General features: G+C 38.6%; 1 protein-coding gene across 10 annotated transcripts in view; it reads left to right on the plus strand.

Moving 5' to 3' along the window:
* The first annotated feature begins 4,197 nt into the window (after positions 1-4,197).
* HNRNPC (heterogeneous nuclear ribonucleoprotein C) overlaps positions 4,198-13,189 on the plus strand; it is a 56,890-nt gene continuing 47,898 nt past the window's right edge. For 2 of the 10 annotated variants that reach the window (XM_055435343.2, XM_055435346.2), the window contains exons 1-3: positions 4,198-4,350; positions 4,967-5,011; positions 8,909-8,934. The gene's annotated coding sequence lies outside the window, so the exon portion shown is untranslated. Of the gene's footprint in view, positions 4,351-4,966; positions 5,012-8,416; positions 8,581-8,908; positions 8,935-9,466; positions 9,646-13,189 lie in introns of those variants that run through there. The other 8 variants (XM_055435336.2, XM_055435344.2, XM_055435339.2 and 5 more) reach the window with 7 other exon arrangements.

Below are 13,189 nucleotides of genomic sequence, written 5' to 3' on the forward strand. Positions count from 1 at the left end.
GGAGAATCCCAGGGACGGCACAATCTGGTGGGCTGCCTTCTTTGGAGTCGCACAGAGTCAGACACAACTTAAGCGACTTAGCACCAGCAGCAGTGTTCGGTATTAGAAAGCTCTGAAATTTTAATTAAATGCTTTGTCTGGATCCATCAGAGACAACCTCCTCACTCTCCAGTGGAAGATGCTTTTTTCTTTTTTGCTTTTATTTTTAGGACATCAGCCCTCAATTATCTTTGTCGGACACTAGATGCTGTTGTTCAGTTGCTAAATTGTGTTGAAATCTTATAGCCTCGTGGACTGGAGACTGCCAGGCCCTACTGTCCATGGGATTTCCTAGGCAAGAATACTGGACTGGGTTGCCATTTCCTCCTCCAGGGGATCTTCTTGACCCAGAGATTGGACCCAGGTCTCCTGCACTGCGGGAGGATTCTTTACGGACTGAGCCACCAGGGAAGCCCTGGAAGATGCTTTTGATATCACTCTTGGATAATAAAGGATTAGAGGAAGAAAGGCAACGAGAATTGTATTGGTAAAGTCCTAGTTGACTTGTTGAATAGAATAAGGTAGATAACTAGGTACACTGAGGGTATGTAGGATGACAAATATTGAAGAAAATATTCAGCCAGTAAGTCAGGTGAAAAGCAAATCAGGCATTTCAAAGCTGTTGCAGCTTTTCCTTTCTTCTTCCTCTTGACAGGAGGCTTAGAACTGGGAGGAAGAAAGGTTGCAGGGGCCACATTATTCTGGTAATACCTCTAAGCCACATAAAGCCTTCTTAAAAGAGAAATTACTTCTTGAACCAAAGACAAAAGTATAGTTTTGTTTTTTCTCTTTAGCCCAAGGTAAGGCATTTCACCCACCACTCTGTAAACTTAGGTTTCAGAGCCTTAAAACCAGATAGTTGTGAATGATTATGATCAACGTAGTGCTTTGCATTCTGCCTTGTATTATGCTATTTTTGCTCTTGAGAGTCTCTTGGACTGCAAGAAGATCCAACCAGTTCATCCTAAAGGAAATCAGTCCTGAATATTCATTGGAAGGACTGATGCTGAAGCTGAAATTCCAATACTTTGGCCACCTGATGCAAAGAACTGACTCATTGGAAAAGACCACGATGCTGGCAAAGATTGAAGGCAGGAAGAGAAGGGGATGACAGAGAATGAGATGGTTAGATGGCATCACCGACGTGATGGACATGAGTTTGAGTAAGCTCTGAGAGTTGGTGATGGACAGGGAAGCCTGGCAGTGCTGCAGTCCATGGGGTTGCAAAGAGTCGGACACGACTGAGCGACTGAACTGAACTGAAAGAGTTACTATTTCTATTTCCTATCTCTTCTCCCACTTCCCATCCATTGCTGAAGTCTGGCTAATGGCTTTCTATAATGTACAGAGAGTCACTTAATAAAAGCAGCCAACTTAAGAAGTTTAAGGGTGTTTAAGTAGAAGAGATAAAGGAAACTTCCTACTCTCCATTTCACCTGCCACTCTGTAAGTCTTAAAACTAGACAGTTTTGAATGATTATTATCAACATGGTGTTTTGCATCCTGCCTTGTATTATGCTATTTTTGCACTTGTTTTCTCACCCTTAGTAAATGCAAGCTACTTGATGGAGGGATTGGATGTTAATTCTTCTTGGATCCTCCATATCCACCCCATCTAGCAATGGGGAGAGCTCGGTAGAAACATAAATGCTCTCTCTTAAGTACTCCCTTGCACCAAATACCGTGATAGTTAATAAGTGTGTGCGTGCATGCTTAGTCTTGTCCAACTCTTTGCAACACCATGGATTGCAGTCTGCCAGGCTTCTCTGTCCATGAGATTTTCCAGGCAAGAATAATGCAGTGGGTTACCATTTCTTCCTTCAGGGGATCTTCCCAACTCAGAGATCAAATCTGCATCTCCCATATTAGTAAGTAGATTCTTTACCACTGAGCCACCTGGGAAGCCCCAGTTAATAAGCAGGTCATGTCAAAGATCATGCAGTAAAATGAATTTCTGGTAAAATGAATTTAAATATTAACACTTTATAAAATATTTTTATTCTATGAGAACCATGAACAATAAAACATGCTAGCATTTATTTTTGTTTACTTAAGAAACACACGAATAACATGTCAATCAAGCCTCATACTATCTGGGTTCCTCTGAGTAAGAACTGTATAAAATATTTAATAGAAAAAAGGATAGTCTACCTGTTTGTCCAGGGAAAATAACAATTTCTCCTGATAAATAAAAGCTAATGATTAATTTAACGCAACTTTCAGACACTCTCTGTTTAAGGTCCTAGGACATGTAGTAGGCAAAGGGAATACAGAGAGCAACAAGAATTAAACTCTGTAATCAAAAGACATACTATCCACGAAAGGAGAAGAGATGAATGTAAAATTAACCACAGTGCAATGAGGTCATTTTAAATAAATTGCAATGTGACAACTGAGCTGAGGCTTTAAGCATCTGGAGATGTTTCCTCTCTGATTACTTGTTCAAACTTAACAATTCGGAAAATACAGAAAAGCACAGGGAAGTTTAAGGGGAGAAAAAAAAGCACAAGTTCTCCCAACAGGGGGGAACCACTATTATTTTAGTTTATTTTTTCTTACATGCTTTTTATTTTTGCTTAAAATAATACATGCATATGGCAGAAAGTTCAAATTGTAAAGGCATACCATTGAAAAATGTAAAACGTTCGCTCTCCAAAGATACGTCCAAATAAATTTCTAGGCCCAAGATGGAGTAGCTCCTGCTGGGGGTGTCACTTTAGCAAACTGAAACTTCAAGTTCCTGTAAAAGGTCAGCTTGACCAGAAACGCAGTACACCCAGTCAATCTTCTCAAACGCCATACTTTTTAGGCTGTATACTTATTTCCTTGTTCCTTAATCTTTCTAAATAAGGTCAGATACACAACCGCAGGCGATCAAACTCTTGATTGCCTTGCTGCTTTTAACGCTGTATTAAGCTCATTCTTGCCCAAACTCCCTGGGGGAGTGCTTCACTGCTCGTGAGTCACTACTCTTCCAACCATGAAGTGTTTTCGTTTGAGTAAAGGACATTAAACTCGTTACTAAATTGTCTTGATTTTTGCCATTTGACAGGTAACAGTTCCCTTGTGAATCTCTCTGAAATTAAGAATTAATTCGAAACTAATGCATAAAACTGTATTCCAAATGTATATATTCCTTAAAATGTATAGAGTATCACATTCTCTAGGTAAGTGTTCTGCGTCTTGCTTTCCCCAACTACATAGAGAAATATCTTTTATTCGTAGCACAGTTGGCCCTTATTGCATTGCGTGCTCGGCTGCTATAATATAACCAGAGGGACTGCAGTACAGACGATGCCAGTAGGTGGGAGACAGGATCGTTTCTGGATGCGGAGAACTAAGGGACCCGATTGTGGGTTCAGGCTGGGGAGAGCTAGCCCACTGAACCAATTTGGTTGGCATATAGGGTATTAGAAAGTGAGATGACTTGGGATCAGAGGTCAAATGCTGTAGTATTCCAGGCCAGTATTTTAGACTTTATTTACCTTTTGCAGTGGAGAGGTGAATAAGTCAGTTGTTTTGCGTGAGATATGGGGTGTTTGAAGGGCTTGGCAAGCTGAGAAATGTCCAGAAAAGAGCTCTAGGGTTGGAAAAACTGCAGAACTGGTTTGTATTCTAGCTTTTAATGCTCCCTCCCCAGTCAAAGAAAAAAACAATTTTTTTTTTTTTGTCCACACCGCAGGCTACAGCTTTTCCTTTTACCTAGGCTGGGAGCTAGGGCAGACCTTTCGGAAGTCTACCAAACAAGACCCGGCAATCTTTACCCGCCCCCCGCGCCGCGGGAATTCCGAGATCCGGGTGGGCCTCCTTCTAGTTGCTCTGAAGAGCAGGGATGGGATTCTGAGACCGCCAATCAGACATTTCGGATACCCGGATGTGAAGCGGTGAGCCTTACAAAGGCAAGTTTCCACCCAGCGCTTCGTCAGGGTACAGTGGCCAATAAGCATGTCTCAGAAAATAAATGACAGGAAATATAACCAGTTACAAACTAGTTTCTCCCACGCATGTGGAAATTCTCTAGATTAGTCTAACCCACTACTGACTGTGATTGGATAGAATTGTGAAGAGCGGTAGAACTGTCTAATGAGAAGCGGGAGCGAGAAAACTCGCAGCCAATAGGATGATTCTCAGGAGTGGGGCGGGCCTAGATCTTCGCCTCGGCGGCAGAGGAGACTCGGGGGCCATTTTGTGAAGAGGCGAAGGCTGAGCGATTGCGACCGCGTTGCCGACCTCGAGCAGCCATCGGCTTCTCCACGTAGAACCCAGGGGTAGGAGATTCAGAATCGAATCTCTTCTCCCTTCCCCCTCCTGGTAAGTGGAGGGAGCGGAAGCAGGGGAAGCGCTGGGTTCTTTGGGGAGCGCGAGGTGGAGTGGGAGAGAGGACGAGGGAACCCTCCCCTCGGTAGAGTAAGCAGGCCCCCATTTATTCTCTGGTTTGGGGGATTAGATCTTACGCGGAGAGTTTTCTAGGCCTCAGCCCTTGCGTAGATTTTTAACCCAGTGTCCTCTGGGCCACAATCGGCAGGGAAAATGCTGTTTTTCGCTCTCCTGTGTTAACGGCTGTTCTTCAATTTTCTGTGACCATGAGGACTCTCAGATTGAGAAAGGGATGATCAAAGATGCTATTGAATGTAGTTCAAGTTAATGTAGTGCCGATGCTTCCTGTTAAATTTTAAAATTAAGTGGGGGATGGGAAGGGTTATCAAGCAGAAATTCTTTGTACCGCAAGCGTCCAAATTCTGGAGCGTGCCGCAGGGTATAAATATGAAAACAATAGGTTTAATATTTTACTGATTACTTTTAGTTTACGCGTCTCTGTACAAATGATGGACCTCGAAATATTTTCAATTTTGTTTAAAAAAATTATAATCTGATTTACATATTTACATATTAACAGTAATAATTAAAGCTGGATTTTTATCTGCAGGTTACAAATCACTTGAAATATATAAGTTAGTGGAACTTGCTTGAGGTAGGTATTATTATCTTTCTTAGACAGAAACCGAGGCATGAGTGTTGATTGCCTCATATTAATCAGCCGAACTAGTAAGGAATTTGGTCGCCAGATTAAGTCAAGTGGCTTTATCTCACCGTTGGAACAGTAGATATTAAAAGTAATTACAGCAAGGACTAGCGGTAACTGGAAATTGCCAAACTGCTCTTGACTCTTGCGTTTATTAATGTAACGTCCTAAGATTTTGTGAAGTTTGATTTTCGGGATATTCTGGCATTAATTTTCCGGACCATCCCAAAGTTGGCAAAAATGCAAAACTATATGCTTTTTGTTAAGCAGGTATTATAGTGGTTACTATTTGCTAGGGCCTGAAAATTACTAAACAATTTTTGCCAAGTTTGTAAAAATTACAGAAGTTTCAAAGTATCACATTCACTTATCCAAGAAACCGCTTTTTTTTAATCTTTGTGTAAGATTTAGGTGATTTTGTTTTTCATAATGTGTTAAATATTCACAAAAAGTAATGTTAAGCACAGTTTAAGCCCATATTGGGTAAATTTATCCCTTAGGAACAGAAGCTAAAACTGTTACTCTAGGTAGTTATGTATTGATCCCTTCCCATATAGATTTTGTAATAGGAATCAAAAGCTTTGCCTTTTAAAAAAATAAAAGCTTAAGCATTTATATTGTCACATGGATAAGGGCAATTTTTGGTTAATTTAGGAAATCATACACCTAATATTGTTGGCAAATAAAGATAAATGTAGGAAATCAGTATTGAAGAATGGTTAAATTCTTAAATGGAAATAAAATTATTTGAAGGGCACTTTTCTTGCCTTGTGTTAGAAATGGGTTCCTTAGGATCAGCATGTACCAAGGTAACAGTTTAATATCACTCATCAGGAATGATTTGGCCACAAAATTAATATCTGAAATAATTCTAGATTTGACTTCAAATAGATCGGCATTAGTAACATTTTCCTGTTGGCCTGAGAAGAGGGACTTAAGAAGGATGGCTTAAGTTGGAGGACCTCTATTTCCCATGCTTATGCCTCCTGCTGTTTTCTTTGGTAGAGGATATAAACACCTTATTCCTGATTAGGTCTCTAGAGGGTTTTGCATAGTGTGTGACCTTGTATTGGATGGAGTTGCTGTTAGAAACAAGCAAGGAATAAGCTCAAAAATACGTATTTATTCTAATCTTAAAGATAAATTTATATTAACTGGTGGATGTGAAGTGGGGCGTGTTACAGTTGAAAGAACCCTGGTCTAGGAGTTAAGAGAACTGGATTTTTCCCCTCCTGCTGCTTATTACCTACCTGTTAGGCAAATCAGTTAAACTTTCTGAAATTCAGTTTTATGTTTATAAGGGGTCTTAGACTTGTTATCTCTTAATTTCTATTTTCTTTAATTCAAGTCATTTGTTGCCAGAAGGCTAGTGTACAGAAATAGTTTTATTGTTGACAGCAGTTTTTGTATATTAGTAATTACTGTTAACTGTCTTAATAACAATATTTCAGTCTTCAAGTCATTTTATTAGTTGTCTTTGGGGAGCATTATTACTCATTTAATATAAACTCATTCATTCTTATTGGGATCAGGCAGGCTTAAAATTTTGTACATAATAGATGTACTGGATAGTTGACTATGGTGAAAACCAGAACTTTAAGATGTAGCATAGCTGCATGTGTTCTCTTAGATATTGGAAATCTGAGGTTTATAAAGGGAAAAGGGGTTTCTATAGGGCTTTATGGTATAGCATTTAGTGTGGTAGGTTATAATTTTCGAGTTATTATGTTTCGGTCCTAATTAGGGGATAGAGATTCCTTATTAAACTCTACACAGTTGTTTTTAAACATGAGCAGACATTAGGACCAGCAAGAGGGCTGGTTAAAACAGATTGCTGGGCTCTCCATCACCACTTTCTAATAAAGTCAGTCTGGGTAGACCCTGTTAATTTGCATTTCCAACATGTGCCACACTATCTTGGTTGGCAGCCCTCACTTTGAGAATACCCCTTTAGAAGAAGGGATGCAGATCTCCTGGAGGTTTGACAAAGTATATAAACTACAGGTATACTATTAATTTCTAAAGTTACAATTAGGTGTTCAATTTGGTTAATCATTTTTATGAGGGATAGCTCATCAATTAAACATAGCATCTTGGGAGACATCTTAAGTTCTTGAATTTGAAAGATATAAATGTTTTCACATTACTTTTTAAGCTTAAAACATGTTTGCTGAGGATTTGTTTGTAGATGAACCAGTTATTTAACATCCTGACATTGAGTACCAAGTTCAGGCTGTGATTCCAAAGAAGAAAACTGAATGTCTCACCGTAACTGAACATCCCTTACACTTACACATTCAGAATGTATATTTGAATGTACATTCAAATAATTGTACATTTTTTGTAACTTTTTTTTTAATAGTTTGTACATTTGTAAAATTTAACACATTAGTTTTAACACAGTCTTAAGCGTGAAAGTAGCTTATGTGGTCTGCTGCTTCTCAAAAATAAGAGTTAATAGTACCTTTTCCATTGCTGTAGTCATTGATTTGTAATTGATTTAAGGAACACTTTTTAAAAGCTTAGCTTAAATTTTTTTAGTTCACTGACATTTGGAAAGGAGAATAAAATCTCGTGGCTGAATATTAAAATGCAAGTACAGTCATTCTTATTTGCTCAAAGACCTACAGTCTAATTGCAAATCTTAGCCAGTCTGTTGTGGTATGTATCACATTCTAAGAATTCCTATCTTGGAATTCGCCATATGTACTATTTGTAAACAGTGGGACCACAAAGAAACAAACATGTACTTTTTGCCTTTTTTTTTTTTAACATTGTTCAGTAGCCATAATATGGTCAGTAGCCATAATAATCGTTTTTCCTTCATCTGACTTTTCATTCTGTTACTGAGTGGATTAATGTGCTCTTTATTTAAACTGTAGATTCACCACTCATTGGTTTTGAGACTAGATATCATGTCTAGTATGTATCTTCAGAGTAGACCCTTCCCCTTCAGTTTGTATGGTAGGAAAAGCTACCTGGGCCTAAAATTTAAAACACGGATCTGCTTTCTGATGTTTGACATTTGCTCACTTCATCTCTGTTTACCTGGTTTTTCTGAATTTTCTTTGACCAAACTGATTATCAAGATGAGTGTTTGAATGTGGATATTTTTTTGAGACCCTTAAGGGAATACAGGTGCATATGTATTTAAAATAGTCACCTACTGACGTTGAAGAACTGTGAAGCCAGTCACTGGTAGAGGTGATAATTCTATAGAGGCTCTCCCCATCCAGTGGGATGTTATGCTTTACCAGAATGTTACATGAAATGGACAGATGTTTCTGTCTTGGGGGTTTAGGGCACAACATTTCTGAGGAACTCTGACTCAATCTGTCCCTTCTCCTTTCACAGGGCAGCAAGGCGAACCCCATCCCTACTCACTGGAGCTCAGCTTTGATTTTTAACCTCCCTTCCCCTGCCTCCCAGAACACACACATTCCCATTCCAAAATTGATTTTATAAAGACATTTTAAACATAATGATGCAACTTGGTGTGCACTACGGCAAATTTACAGGTGTTTTTTTTTTCAATTGTTTCCAAAAACGGGACTTGGATTTAAGATGTAATTTTTAAATTTCTATTTCTATTTTTTCTGCAGCAAATGGGTTAGAGGAGGAGGAGCCTTTTAGCCTCTCATAAACTGACCTCTCTACTTCCTCGTGTATTTTTAAGATTGATTGATGATGTGGAAAGGGCTTTGCTTGTCTGCTACTGAGAACTTTACCCTTGCGGTTTTTGTGGAAACTGCTTTTGGAAAGAAAAGAAATGAACTTTACTGACTTGACATTTTTGCACCTCCCGTTTTTCTAATCTGGGCTATTTTTATTTTTGTTTTTTTACAGTGAGATTTTTTTGATCTTCAGCTACAGTAAGTTATTCCAATTTTTTTTTTACATTTTTCCTGACTTTCCGCTGATTTCCTTTTTATTGTTGTTACTAGTTACTATTATTTATTATTATACTTAATGATGGTGATGATGATGATGATAATGACACTGATGATTTTTAACCGGATTAAAATCGAGTTTTTCTGAATGTTCATTAAGAATTTCTCGACCTCCTGATTGACTTTGGAGTTTTACATCTTGGGAGAGAAAGTGAAGGCATTAGCATTTTTAAGTGGATTGATCACATAAACCTTTTCTCTCCCAACCCTCCCCCCTTGCCCTTATCCCCTTCCCCACGCTCGAAAGAATTTTACTGGCTGTTAAGTCTGTGACCTTATTTTTCCTGATCTTTAACTTAACTGTTTTAGAGCATCTCTGGACGTCTGTATTTTTTATTTTTTTATTTTTGTTTTTTTTATTTTTAATCTTTCATTTGTTAAATTTTTAAACTGTGCTGCAATAAAATGTGTGTGGTATTACTTAACACCTATGATGGTGATGGCATTTTCCCAGAAAGCCATCCCCCTCCTGTTTCCCTTGAAATCCCATCCTGCTTTTCCTGTACACTACCCGTCACAAACCACAAGCTGCAGCAACACGGATGCCCAGCCTGGAGCAGCAGCAGCCAGGATGACCTGGAGCCAGGGGGGCCTTCGGAACAGATGCACACCCTTCCTGGGTGATGGTAAGAGGTGTGAGGTCCACTTGGTTTCATTGAAAAGACTAGGAAATAACACCTGTTTAAGTTGATGTGGTGCAGGTGATAGCCTCTGGAAATGTTTGGGTTAGGCTTTTGTGTGTGTATCTCAGAAGATGTTTCCTAAGGAAGGACCCTTCAGGGTTTTGTAAACTAATGGAATTACAAGTGTCAAACTTGGGGTGCTGAGGGTTTTTCATAAAGGAAAGAGCAGCTGAAGTTTACATATATTTTAGAATGAAAATGACACGTTTTAATGATCAGCAAGACAAAAACATTAGGTATTCTTTTTTTCTTAGATTATTGCAAAGTAGTAAAAATTCTGTCATTTAGAGTAATCTTCCTTGGAATTGTGACAATAATTTTGGATTGTATTCTATTTAGACTTTTTTATCATTAAAATTTAGCATGAATCAACCCACAAAAAACATGCTTTGATATTGAAATGCTGTCTGACTGGAACGTTTTTTAAAAAGAAAAGGATAAATAGACTTTTTAACCTCAGAAAGCAGGAAAATCTGTATAATCTCTGTATCCAAACCAGGAAAGATCAAGGATTGACCTCTTTTTCAGTGATTACTTGTGGCCCAGCTACATACTAGGGAATCGACTATGTTCCAAAGGTTAATAAGACTGAACATTCACCAGAAAAATGCAGAGATTAATGAGGATGTAGATAGTCAAAGTGTTAAAAATAATAGCATCCTGTAGAAATTGTAGAGAGTAGGACACAACTGAGTGACTAACACACAGTAATATTTTACTGACAACGGTGAAATGTTTTGATAATTGACTTGAGAGTTGCTTTAATATTGAGCTAGGGTAAGGCCAGGGGAGAAGTAGAGTGGTTTTTAAAGGTATACTTACTGCTGTTTGTACCGGAGTAAATCACATTCTTGACCCCTCCCCTTACTCCTATTGAAAGTAAAATCTAGTTAAAAGTGAAAACTGAAGGCAGCCTCAAAGGAAAACAAAATGGGAGAAAATCAAGTAAAATGTCATGAGGTTACCTGGAAGAGGAATGGAAAATTTTCTTTTAGGTCCAGGTTTTATTGATATCCTTTTACAAATCCATTATTTTATGGGTCATGTTTTCTGGTTTGCGGAATGCAGAATGGTATAATAGTTCTTCAGGGACTCATAGCCTTGTGAGGGAGATGGATGGATGAGATGATGTCACTGCGGTTAAAGGTAGGCACAGACTCTATAGAACTGTGCAGTAGATGGGCGCCTAATTGACTCTTAAGAGGTCAGGAAAGGCTTTTACAGAGTTAAGGCCAGATTATAAAAATTTTAATACCAGGCCAAGGAATTTGTACTTTATCCAGAAACTGATGACTAGTAAAAGATTCTGAACTGAGGAGTGACATCACATTTTCATTTTTAGAAATGTCATTGTAATAGCCATGTGGAAATGGTGTAGAGGAGAATGAGATTGGAGTAAGTGATAAATAAGAAACTGGAATAGAGGGAAGAATAATGAACTGACTTTACTGGCCAGTTCACTGGGCAAATATCACTGCCAAAAGCAATGGTATTGTGATTGAAAGTGAAGTCGCTCAGTCGTGTCCAACTCTTTGCGACCACATGGACTGTAGCCTACCAGGGTCTTCTGTCCATGGGATTTTCCAGGCAGCAGTACTGGAGTGGATTGCCATTTCCTTCTCCAGGATTAGGAACCAGTAAATTTAGGATTTGGTGGTGGCTGTGATATGAAGAGTGGCAGATTTGGGAAGATTCCCAGCTTTCAAGTTAGAAATGTTGTTTATTAAACATTTCAGTGCTTATTCTGAAAATCACCATTAGGCTTGGGCGTATACAGGTGAACAAAACATACTGTCTCCTGCCCTCTTTAGTATTACAGCCCATTGAGAGGAGAGAGAAAAGAATAGCACTTTGGCAGTCTAGATCCATGAAGGAAAAGAGATGATAGTTAAGGGTACCAGATACAGATATGGCAGTGAAAGGGTGCTGCCAGCAAAGAGACCTTCGGAGCTGATGTTGAAATTGAGGTCAGAAGTTGGATTATCTTAGAAAGCCCAGATAGATGGCGGTGGTAGGGGGAGTTGGCCTCAGTGCAAGAAATCCTACTAGAAAATAGTCACCAAGAATACATAGAACAAGACGTGAAGTTGGAAAGGTAGGCAAGAACCAAGCATGGTATATGGGCCCATGTTTAATATCTAGGTTACTTTGGACACAGTAGGAATTTGTTTGAGGACTTTGGAGATTGGAGAGATCTGGTTACTTTCTTGGAATTCCCTTTCAGCAGTTGTGTGGGGAATGTTAGTAATGAAGACTTAGTGTAAGTAGGACTAAAGACTAGGTTAGAAGACCTGTTAAAATAGGCCACTATCTATTCATCTCTTGAAGAAGGTAGTAATCCTAGGTCTGAGGGCATTTGGCCCTGGTTTTCCAAATGAGATTTCTTTGTGTGTATTAATGAACAAGAGTTTGAAGAGGATATTTAGTTGGGCTTTAGCAAGTTAGTTATTTCTCTAACACCCCTGTTGAATCAGACCTGACATAATAGCTTTCCTATTTGAAAGGAAAAATGAAGTACAAAGTCTTTAGTTTCTTGAAAGTGGTAAACGGGAAACTGACCGGGTGTCCATTGCTGTTAAAGTTCCTGTGTTAACGTAATCAAATCATCATAACCTTATGTAAATATTACTGTCTTTCACATTTTGGAGATGAGACTATTCGAGCACAGATTTGCATAATTTGTCCAAAGTTAGACATACCCAATAAATGGTCACGTGAGGCACGGATTCAACGCAGGCAGTTAAAACTATAGATACCAAGTCTTAATCATACTAGACTGACTGTACTTGACATGTGAAGTATTCTAGGAAAGCATCTTTGATTAAAGTGCCTAAAACAAAAAACTGCTCTGGACTTCTGTTTTTAGCAAGTTTTAAGCAAAGTGTCATTGTTAAACTATTTTGTTCCGTTTACAACAATTTAAATAGCATGATGTATCCAAGGTAATTATTTGGGTAGATACAGGTTTGTAGTATAATTTTGTAGACTCTTTGGTTGTAGCAACATTCTTTAAGGAAATAAACATAGTAAACATTTAAAAGTGAGTTTCAATTGGGAGAAAAAAAGTAATTGTATAATTTAAGATTTTAAAAAATGTTACCCAGAGGGATTTACTAAATCCAGTGGTCCCTTTTCAGTCCTTGTCAGTCTTGTTGGCATGATTTAACCAGTTGAGCCGCCACTTTTTAAAAATATTTTTTACTTAGCTCTCAGGTTTTATTCTGTTTCTGGCTATTCCTTCTCCCACTTAGCTCTGTGGTTCAGTCCTTCCACTTCTCTTTTCTACTCACATTTCCTGGGTCATTTCATTCAGTCACATGATTTTCTATACTGTCTATAAGCTGATGATGCCTAAACCTATATCACCAGCCTGGACTTCTCTTTATTGTCTCTATCCAGTTACCCACCTGACAGCTCCCGTGAGTGTTAAGTATATATCAGTTTAAAAGTCTAAAACTGGGCTCCTGCTATTCTCTCAAACCAGTTTCTTCTGC

Source organism: Moschus berezovskii, chromosome 9 (assembly GCF_049115385.1).
Source record: "Moschus berezovskii isolate FMDL1 chromosome 9, NW_MosBer_1.0, whole genome shotgun sequence".
NCBI lineage: Eukaryota > Metazoa > Chordata > Mammalia > Artiodactyla > Moschidae > Moschus > Moschus berezovskii.